The sequence below is a fragment of the Nicotiana tabacum genome, chromosome 3 (genome assembly GCF_000715075.1).
Source record: "Nicotiana tabacum cultivar K326 chromosome 3, ASM71507v2, whole genome shotgun sequence".
Lineage (NCBI taxonomy): Eukaryota > Viridiplantae > Streptophyta > Magnoliopsida > Solanales > Solanaceae > Nicotiana > Nicotiana tabacum.
In genome coordinates, this window is record NC_134082.1 from 142134951 (window position 1) to 142145382 (window position 10432).

The following is a 10432-nucleotide window of genomic DNA, read 5'->3' on the forward strand; positions in this document are numbered from 1 at the left end:
GTTGACATGTGTATCACTTCCCTCATCGGGAGCCATCCCAAAGTCCATTCAATTTGATTTGCCGTTAAAGTCCTTAGATGAGATACCCATGCTTCTGTCCCTTCTGGAACCTGATAATTTTTTACTCTTTCCTCATAACCCTCGATGCAATTATCGTTGCTTGGCCCATACTGTATGATCTTGGGCTGTTGTTGGAGATGTTCCATCACCCACATTTGCAACAAAATTTTGCATCCTTCGAAGACTTTCGCTCCTGCCTTACATAAAGTTAAAGCCCGATAAATGTCTGAGAGAATGATGGGGACAAGGGTGTGGTTTTCTTTGGTGGTGAGGATTTGCACAACCTTTGCGGTGCGAATATCGATTGTTCGCTCTTTGTTTAGGAAGACCATGATTCCTAGAAAAGCCACCATGAAGGCGAAGCGACGGTGAACCTGCCATGCGTCTTTGTCTTGCTTGTTAGTAAGGCCTTTCTCATGAATTTCGAACCCATCTGACTTTCCGAACCTTGAATACAAAAAGTTGAAAGAACAACATCCATTGATGACATTGCTTTTCCTGATTTGACTGCTGATGTTCAGAAGACCGAAGAATCGATGTACCGAGGGAGCCTTTGTGAATATCAGGCTTTGATTCCTTAAACTTCCGTCAAAACTAACATATCCAACTATCTCCTCTAATGTAGGAGTGAGCTCGAAGTCAGAGAAACGAAAGACATTGTGAACAGGGTCCCAAAAGGTTACTAATGCCGCAATCAGATCATCACGGGGTTTAACTTTCATAATATCTGGGAGATTTCCTAAATTCTTGATGATCCACTTTTGACCATCTTCGACTAATTCACACCACCACGTTTGAAGCTGGAATAGAAACTCTTCTGTATTTGTGGATGAGGGGTTTTGTGTGGTGCTCATTTTGTATCTGAAATTTAATTTAATAAAGTCAAGACTCATTTTGAAAATATACTTTAATCATTTTCAGTTAAAACTACTTTCAAGATTTAAAACTATTTTGGGAATTTTTCAAACTATTTTCAAGATTAAATACCTTTCAAGATTAAATACCTTTATTTCAAGATTTGAAACTATATTTTCTTTTTTTTATTTTATTATTATTATTTTTTTTTAAAAAAAACAACCCATTTTATTCCTCAGTTCTCTCCATGATTTCATTTAAGCCGGTCAACAAGCATGTTCGAGGCAAATGAATGCATAGGTAGCAAGTAGGATGCATCAGGATGGTCTTTTTATTTCGAGTTCACCTGTCCTAGACAGACCCAACCCCTGTGTTGAGTCTCCAAGGTCAGATGTACATGATGCAAATAGACGTTTCTACTAGGGATCCGGTACATGGCTGAGTTATTCTAGGCAAAAACCTGAGGCGTATTGTTCTAAACCTGGCTTACTCAAACGGACAGTTTGAGCCGAAGCGGGGGCAACGTACCGGGAGCACGAAAGTCTACCCGGCCTAGTTACTTGTCCCAACTTCGTCTTATTTGGTATGACTTCTAACAGGAAGGTGGGTCACGCGCACGTGTACACCATAAATTTAGAAGACTCAGAAAGAAGAAGGGTTTCGCAGCAGTTTTATATACACAATTCAGATAATATTAAAGCGGTAAAAGTATCATTTAGCACATTAAGCATATATCATGTAAAAATCAGATAAAAAATAAAGCCAACTATAACAGTTATTTTAAGCTCGAATTCTTGAACCCTGAACCAGTGGTTCTGGGTACTTTAGTTCCCCAGCAGAGTCGCCAGAGCTGTCACACCTCCTTTTTACGCACCCGCGAGGGTGCAAGGGAGTTTTCCAATTAAAGGACAATCGAGACGGGATTGGTTTAATTATTTCAGAGTCGCCACTTGGGAGATTTAGGGTGTCCCAAGTCACCAATTTTAATCCCGAATCTAGGAAAAGAATGACTCTATATTACAGTCTGCGTACCAGAAATCCGGATAAGGAATTCTGTTAACCCGGGAGAAGGTGTTAGGCATTCCCGAGTTCCGTGGTTCTAGCACGGTCGCTCAACTATTATATTCGGCTTATTTATTTGATTTTAAATACAATTATGAACCATGTGCAAATTTTATCTTTTAACCGCTTTTGTCATTATTATTATTTTTACGAGAATTGCAACGTCGTGAAAACATATCTCGAACCACGTTACATCAATGTACCCGTGGTTATCGATATATCTCGACTCGGTTGAGATTTGGATTTGGGTCACATAAATGTGCACCCGAATTAAGGAAAATAAATTGTTAAAGGCGCGCCTAAAGCAACTAGCGTCTTGTTATTTTGGGGAAAGTCGTAAAAATTCGTTAAACGGCATATCCCGAATTCTAAATACTTTAATATATACATACATCTAGAGGGCCCCGCAGTTTTGTACATTTTGTTTGTCGAGGCTCGTCTCGTTCTATTTTTAAAAGGAATTTGTGACGTCATGGACATGCATCTCGAACCACGTCACAATCAATGTACCCGTGATTAGAAACACATTTGGAATCCGTCGAGATTTGGATTTGGGTCACATAAATGCGCACCCGAATTTAAGAAGGTAAGATTATTAAATACGCGCTTAAAGAGGCTATCGCGTTATTATTCCGGGAGGGTCGTGAGATTTGCTAAATGACCCACCTTAGGGACTGAATGCTTCAACATATATATATTTAACAAGGGCCCCGCAATTTGTGCGTTTTTCTTTATTTTTTGTCGAGGCTCATCTCGTCCTTATTTTAAAAGGATATCCTATAGCAACTACGTTTCTTGTTGCGTTTGTCTCTACTAATTGAAAACAGTAGATAGCCCTAGTTAATTACATGCTTGCAAGTTATCTATACAGAATTCCGAGTGCTTGCACAAAATCAGAAGCACGGCCACGTACACAGTCAGCCGAGCAAAAATTAAGGGCCCAAATCCAGCCCATGCGTGATGGACCAGACCTGGGCCATTGTTTGTTCGATGCAGGCCTGCTTGGTCTGTTTCGACCTGGGCTCGACCTTCGTGAGGTTGAGATTGCAGTCTCCGTGTTCTTTGTCTTAAAACATGGTTTACAAGTTATATGAAGCAGTTTATCAGAAAGGAAAGAACTTAACTAGTAGAGTACGATTTTCATGCTTGGCCTACATTAAAGGACATACTACAAAGTAAAACTAAGTCTAAGATACAACCTATTTCATTGGGAATATTTTCACCTATCAGCATACATATATAAACTATCATTCAGCTAATCTATATTGATATACACTGGGCATACAGGCTACTTCTATTGTCAACACAGGAATGAAAATTATTATACAGTACATGATATCTAATGTAACAATCTATGTATGAAAGTCAACTTCAGGTCTTTTCTTTTTGTATTCATGCTCAATTTTCCAATTACATTTGACAGTGTATTGGTTGTGTACCTGGTATAGAGAACAAAAGAAGAAAGGAATGATCAGCTGGGTAGTATGCAACAAACACAGCAACAGCAGATACACAGCAACAACACAGCAACAAACCAACAACCACAAGTGTTTTCCACAGTCCACAGACAACCAGCAACAGTTTCCAGAACAAAGAAAACCAACAAATGGTCGAGCACCAAACAAGCAATCCCAGAAAAGAGTAGTGAAACAAAAGAAATAACAGAGTATTCGATGCAGCAACACCAGCAGTTCAACAATCACAAGCAGCTCAATCAGGGCAAACAACAGAACTTGGCCAAGACAGCTTGACCAATATGAATTCTTCTGTAGTTTTCAGACAGTGTTTTGTTACAGTGTTTCTGGAAATTTCCTTATATTTTTTCAGTTTCCTTTAACTCACAAGACCTCTCTCAAGACTAAGTTTTTTTCCAGAAGAACCTCCTCTTTTAGGCTCCCCAAAAGAATCATCCTTTTCTAAATGGAAGGTCTGCCTCTTTTATAGCCTGAATTCAGCACTTTACAGGCTGTGTGACAACTCAAAATTCCCCCCTCCCCGTTGTTTTTACACTCAGTTATTTTAAATAACCAAACTCCCATGAGATCCCTGACAGCCCCCTTTTAATATTTATTAAACTAAAACAGGCCATGGGCAGCAAGAATATAATCTGACAGCATGTGCTGTCAGACTATTTTAATCCAAAACAGCTGACCATACGCATGCTGCCCACAATCTGAACTAAGTGAACATGGCATCCATTTAAGCTCAAAGTCTGAACTGCCATTATAACCTACCCCCTAGATGTTCTTTAATTCAAATTGAACAAAACCAATAGGCAATACAATTCAGTTCCTAATGGGATTCAAATGCGATCACAACAGAAATAAACAACACGAATCAAGTTGTTACCATTAATGACTGAAACTAATTGACGACATACATCGACTCGACTATATTAATCGAAACACATAACAATCAATCGTTCATATAAACAACACGTACAGAGTCCCGAATGACTTCAGACAACTTTGTTCAATCAACTGGGAACCTATATGAATTAACTCATTTGACGACTAATCTAATTGACGATCATGTATACCACAGAATACATTCAGAACACACAGAAAATCAACTGACCAAATAAAAGGTTTTTTGACAGAGATGGAAGAAATCCGGATGAAAAATAACAACAAATAACAAACAAACACAACGAAACATGCTGACAACTTAATTAGTAGTTGAATAAAACAAAAAGGACAAGAAAAACTTACCGGAAAATGTCCAAACCAAATTGAACCAAATCTGACTCAATTTTGACCCCTTGAGGCCGAACAAACTTTAATCAGGGTGTTCTCACATGAGAACACCTTGATTAAGGTCTATTAGACCTCAAACCTTGTTAAGACTGGCCGGCTTCCAAGGCTATTCATGTTCTAGGTTTTGGATTCTCAGATTTGAGATTCTAAGAGTTGTGGGTAGATTCGGACCAAACCAAGCCTGGTTTGGTCACGAGGGGGTTAGGGGATTGTCTGGTATGAAGATGGTGAGGTTTGGCATAGGTCTGGGTTCGACTCGAATCTTCAAATGAAGATTCGAGATGAAGGAAGGGGATTCGAGGCTAGGGGGTAATAGATCTATGTTCAGGAGAGTGAGGGGGTCCTAGGGTGTTCAAGAGGTGGTCACCGGCGTTCATGCCGCCGGGTTCTGGTGAAAGGGAAACTAGGGCGGCTGCTAGGGTTTCGGGGGGTTTCAGGGCTTGGTGAAGAAGATGGGGAAAGGTGGGGTTCGGATAGGGGGCGTGGGGTGTGAGGGAAGGCTTATATACGGCGTATAGGATTAGATCCAGGCCGTTAGATCATCTGATCTCAACGGCTGGGATCTGATGGTGAGGGGTGAGATGTGGTCGTTTTGCATTAAAACGGGGTCGTTTGGGTTTAAGTGATGGGTTGGGTTGGACCGGCTAAACAGGTCGGGTTGCGGGTGCTGAGGTGGACCGTTGGATTAGTGTGGTTGAACGTCTCAGATCAGACGCCTGATGCGGCGTTGTTTTGGGGGGTGCCTGGGCAGGCCTGGTTTGGACCGGACTTGTGTGCTGGTTTGGGCCTATTTTTGTTTTTTTCTTGGGCCCAAACTGATTCTCATTCACTCTTTTCTTTTGTTTTCTATTTTTAAACAAAAAATGAAAATAATAATAATAAAACAATGAAATTAAAACAAACAACAATGTAACATTTTAACACAATTATTACAAAATATTTAAGTAAGTTAAATCACCACCTAGAACGGACGATGCACATATATATATTTTTTGAATTTTCTTTCAATGACCGAATTACGGTTTGATTGCCATGACAGACATACTTTGTATTTTGATTGATAAGATCATATGCAACATGGACCGAACCACAAATGACTAAACAGCACATGCCACGAAAAAATCGAAAGAATTGTACAGCGGAGTCATTTGTCACTATTTTTGTTTTCTTTTGGAGCGATTGTCCGTGAAGCAAAAATCACGTGCTTACAGGTGATTCTATTGTGGTCGACCAAGTTCATCGTTCTTGTATCGTAGTGTTTGGGGGTCTTGAGACCCGTGTTGATTTGTTGCTTTTGGACATAGTCGACTTCGATGTTATATTGGGGATGGATTGGTTATCCCCGTACCATGCTATCTTGGATTTCCATGCCAAGACCGTAACCTTAGCCTTACCTGATTTACCCCGTTTAGAGTGGAGGGGGACTTCTGGTCATTGTACTCGCAGTGTTATCTCGTATGTGAAAGCTCGGTGTATGGTCGAGAAGGGATGTTTGGCCTACTTGGCGTATGTTCGCGATTCTAGCGCGGAGGCCCCTTCTATTGATTCTGTGCCCGTTGTTCGGGAGTTTTCTGAGGTTTTCCCTTGAGACTTGCCGGGTATGCCGCCCGACAAGGATATCGACTTTTGTATTGATTTGGCCCTGGGCACTCAGCCCATTTCTATCCCGCCATATCGTATGTCCCCGCCAGAGTTGAAAGAATTAAAGGAACAGCTGCAGGATTTGCTTGAGAAAGGTTTTATTAGACCCAGTGTTTCGCCTTGGGGTGCACCGGTGTTGTTTGTTAAGAAAAAGGATGGTTCGATGAGAATGTGCATCGATTACCGGCAATTGAACAAGGTTACAATTAAGAATAATTACCCACTGTCGAGGATCGACGATTTATTCGACCAGCTTCAGGGTGCGAGGGTGTTTTCAAAGATAGATTTGAGATCTGGCTACCACCAGATGAGGATTAGGGCGTCTGATGTCCCTAAGACAGCATTTTGCACTCGGTATGGGCACTATGAGTTTTTGGTCATGTCATTTGGATTGACTAATGCCCCAGCAGCTTTCATGGAGTTGATGAACTGAGTGTTCGGACCTTATTTGGACTTGTTCGTGATAGTCTTCATTGACGATATTCTTATATACTCCCGCAGTCAGGAGGAGCATGAGCAGCACCTCAGAGTGGTCCTTCAGACCCTAAATGATAGTTAGTTGTATGCTAAGTTCTCAAAGTGCGAGTTTTGGTTGAGTTCGGTCGCATTCCTGGGTCATATCGTATCAGCAGCAGGTATTCAGGTAGACCCGAAGAAGATAGAGGCAGTCAAGAACTGGCCTCGACCAGCTTCATCTACAGATATTCGGAGTTTCCTGGGATTAGCATGTTACTACTGTCGGTTCGTGGAGGGGTTTTTATCCATTGTCGCCCCTATGACCAGATTGACCTAGAAAGGTGTCCAGTTCAAGTGGTCGGACGAGTGTGAGGCGAGCTTCCAGAAGCTTAAGATGGCTCTGACTACGGCACCGGTATTGGTTCTTCCCATAGGTTCAGGGCCATATACGGTCTATTGTGATGCGTCTCGTATTGGGCTTGGTGCAGTGTTGATGCAGGAAGGCAAGGTCATTGCTTATGCTTCGAGGCAGTTGAAGATCCACGAGAAGAATTATCCGGTTCATGATCTCGAGTTGGCAGCCATTGTTCATGCCCTGAAGATCTGGAGGCATTACTTATATGGCATGACGTGTGAAGTTTACACTGATCACAAGAGTCTCCAGTATCTGTTCAAGCAGAATGAGTTGAATTTGAGGCAGAGGAGGTGGTTAAAGTTTCTAAAGGATTATGATGTTACTATCTTATACCACCCGGGGAAGGCCAATGTGGTGGCCGATGCATTGAGCAGGAAGTCCGCCAGCATGGGTAGTCTTGCTTATATTCCAGTCAGCCAGAGATTCCTTGCTTTGGATGTTCAGGCCTTGGCCAATCGTCTTGTGAGGTTGGATATTTCTGAGCCTAGCAGAGTGTTAGCTTGCACGGTTGCTCGTTCCTCACTATTAGAGCGTATCCGCGAGCGACAGTTTGAGGATCCCTATTTGTGTGTCTTGAGAGACACGGTGCAACGTGGAGGTGCCAAGAAAGTAACCTTAGATGATGATGGTGTATTGAGATTGCAGGGGCGAGTTTGTGTGCCCAATGTTGATGGGATTCGAGAGTTGATCTTAGCGGAGGCCCACAGTTCTCGGTATTCTATTCACCCGGGCGCCGCGAAGATGTATCAGGATCTGAGGCAGCACTATTGGTGGCGTAAGATGAAGAAAGACATCGTTGTGCATGTGGCTCGGTGTTTGAATTGTCAGCAGGTTAAGTACGAGCATCAAAGACCTGGTGGTCTATTTCAGAGGATTGCACTTCCCCAGTGGAAGTGGGAGAGGATTACGATGGATTTCGTTACTGGACTTCCGATGACTCGGAAAAGGTTTGATGCAGTTTGAGTCATTGTTGATAGGCTGACCAAGTCAGCGCATTTTGTTCCTGTTGCAGCCACCTATTTGTCCGAAAGGTTAGCCGAGATTTATATCAGGGAGCTTGTTCGCCTTCATGGGGTGCCGCTATCTATCATTTCGGATCGGGGTACATAGTTTACCTCGCATTTCTGGAGAGTGGTTCAGCGAGACTTGGGCACCCAGGTTGAGTTGAGTACAACATTTCATCCCCAGACGGACGGTCAGTCCGAGAGGACTATTCAGATTCTTGAGGACATGCTCCGAGCCTGTGTCATTGATTTTGGAGGCTCGTGGGACCAGTTTTTGCCTTTAGCAGAGTTCGCCTACAACAACAGCTACCAGTCCAGTATTCAGATGGCTCTGTATGAGGCTTTGTATGGTAGGCGATGTCGGTCTCCAGTTGGATGGTTTGAGCCGGGAGAGGCTCGATTATTGGGTACGGATCTGGTTCAGGAAACCTTGGACAAGGTCAGGATTATTCAGGATAGACTTCGTACAGCTCAATCCAGACAGAAAAGTTATGCAGACCGCAAGGTCAGAGATGTTGCTTTCATGGTTGGTGAGCGGGGTATTGCTCCGTGTATCGCCTATGAAGGGCGTGATGAGATTTGGGAAGAAGGGAAAGCTCAACCCTAGGTTCATGGGTCCATTTGAGATTCTTGATCGTGTGGGAGAGGTGGCTTATAGATTTGCCTTGCCACCTAGCTTGTCAGCTGTGCATCCCGTGTTTCATGTATCTATGCTCCGGAAGTATCGCGGAGATCCATCGCACGTGTTAGATTTCAGCACTGTCCAATTGGACAAGGATCTGTCATATGAGGAGGAGCCGGTGGCTATTCTAGACCGGCAGGTTCGACAGTTGAGGTTGAAGAGTTTTCCTTTGGTGCGTGTTCAGTGGAGAGGTCAGCCTCCTGAGGCATCGACCTGGGAGTCTACGTCCGATATGCGGAGCCATTATCCTCATTTATTTCCCGACTCAGGTACTTCTTTCTTTTGTCCGTTCGAGGATGAACGGTTGTTTTAGAGGTGGAGAATGTGACGACCCAAAGGGTCATCACCGTAGTTCTTCCTTGTTCCGCGCTTTCGAGGCCTTGAAAACCTCGCTTTTAGTTGCCTCGATTGGCGTGCGCAGTTCGGGCGCGTAGCCGGAAAGTTTTGATGTTAGAATATGTGAATTATGTGAAACATTTGATGAATTTTGGTATTAATATGCATAATGTTGACTTCGGTCAACATTTTGGGTAAACAGACCCAGACCTGTGATTCGACGGTCCGGAGGGTCCGTAGAAAAATATGGGACTTGGGCGTGTGCCCGGAATCAAATTCTGAGGTCCCAAGCCCGAGAAATGAATTTTTGAAAGAAATTGTTTTTCTGAAATTAGATATGAAAATTTGAAATGCAAAAGGGGTTAGAAAATATAGGTATCGGGCTCGTATTTTGGTTCCGACGCCCGGTACAAGTCTTAAATATGTGTTAAGCACTATCTGTAAAGTTTGGCTAAAAACGGACGTCATATGACGTGTTTCGGACTAAAAATGGAGAATTTGAGTTATGAAAGTTAAAGAAAGAAAATCATGTGTTTGAGGCTTGATCCTATGTATATGATGTTATTTTAGCGATTTGATCGCACGAGTAAGTCCGTAAGATGTTTTTAAGGCTGTGTGCATGTTTGGTTTGGAGCCCCGAGGGCTCGGGTGAGTTTTGAATGGTGCCTGGGAGGTCTTGGACTTAAGAAAATGCAGGTTCAGGTGTTGCAGACACCAGCGCGGCCGCGGTCATTTCCGCGCGGTCCGCGCTGGAGCCGCGCGGCCGCGATACCTTTCTGTGCGGTCCGCGTGGCTGAGTCTGAGGGCTAGGGTTTCGCGCACCAAAACACTGCGGTCCGCACTGGAAGGGTTTAGAGAAGCCCCAATTTTTCTCCCACTCAGCGCGGCCGCAACATATTTTTGTGCGGTCCGCGCCAGGTCCTCAGAAAGGTATACAAGTTCGGAAAATCTCAGTCATTTTTCACTTTTCAAAAACCCAAAACCTAAGAGGCGATTTTCCCAACAACTTTTCTTCCCCAAAACGATTGGTAAGTGATTTCTAACTTAATTTCTTTATTCCTTAACATCTTTTAACATAATTTCAACTTCAAATCAAAGATTTTCATGGGGAAAATTGGGTGTTTTGGGTAGAACCTAGGTTTTCTACAAATTGAGAAGTTGGACC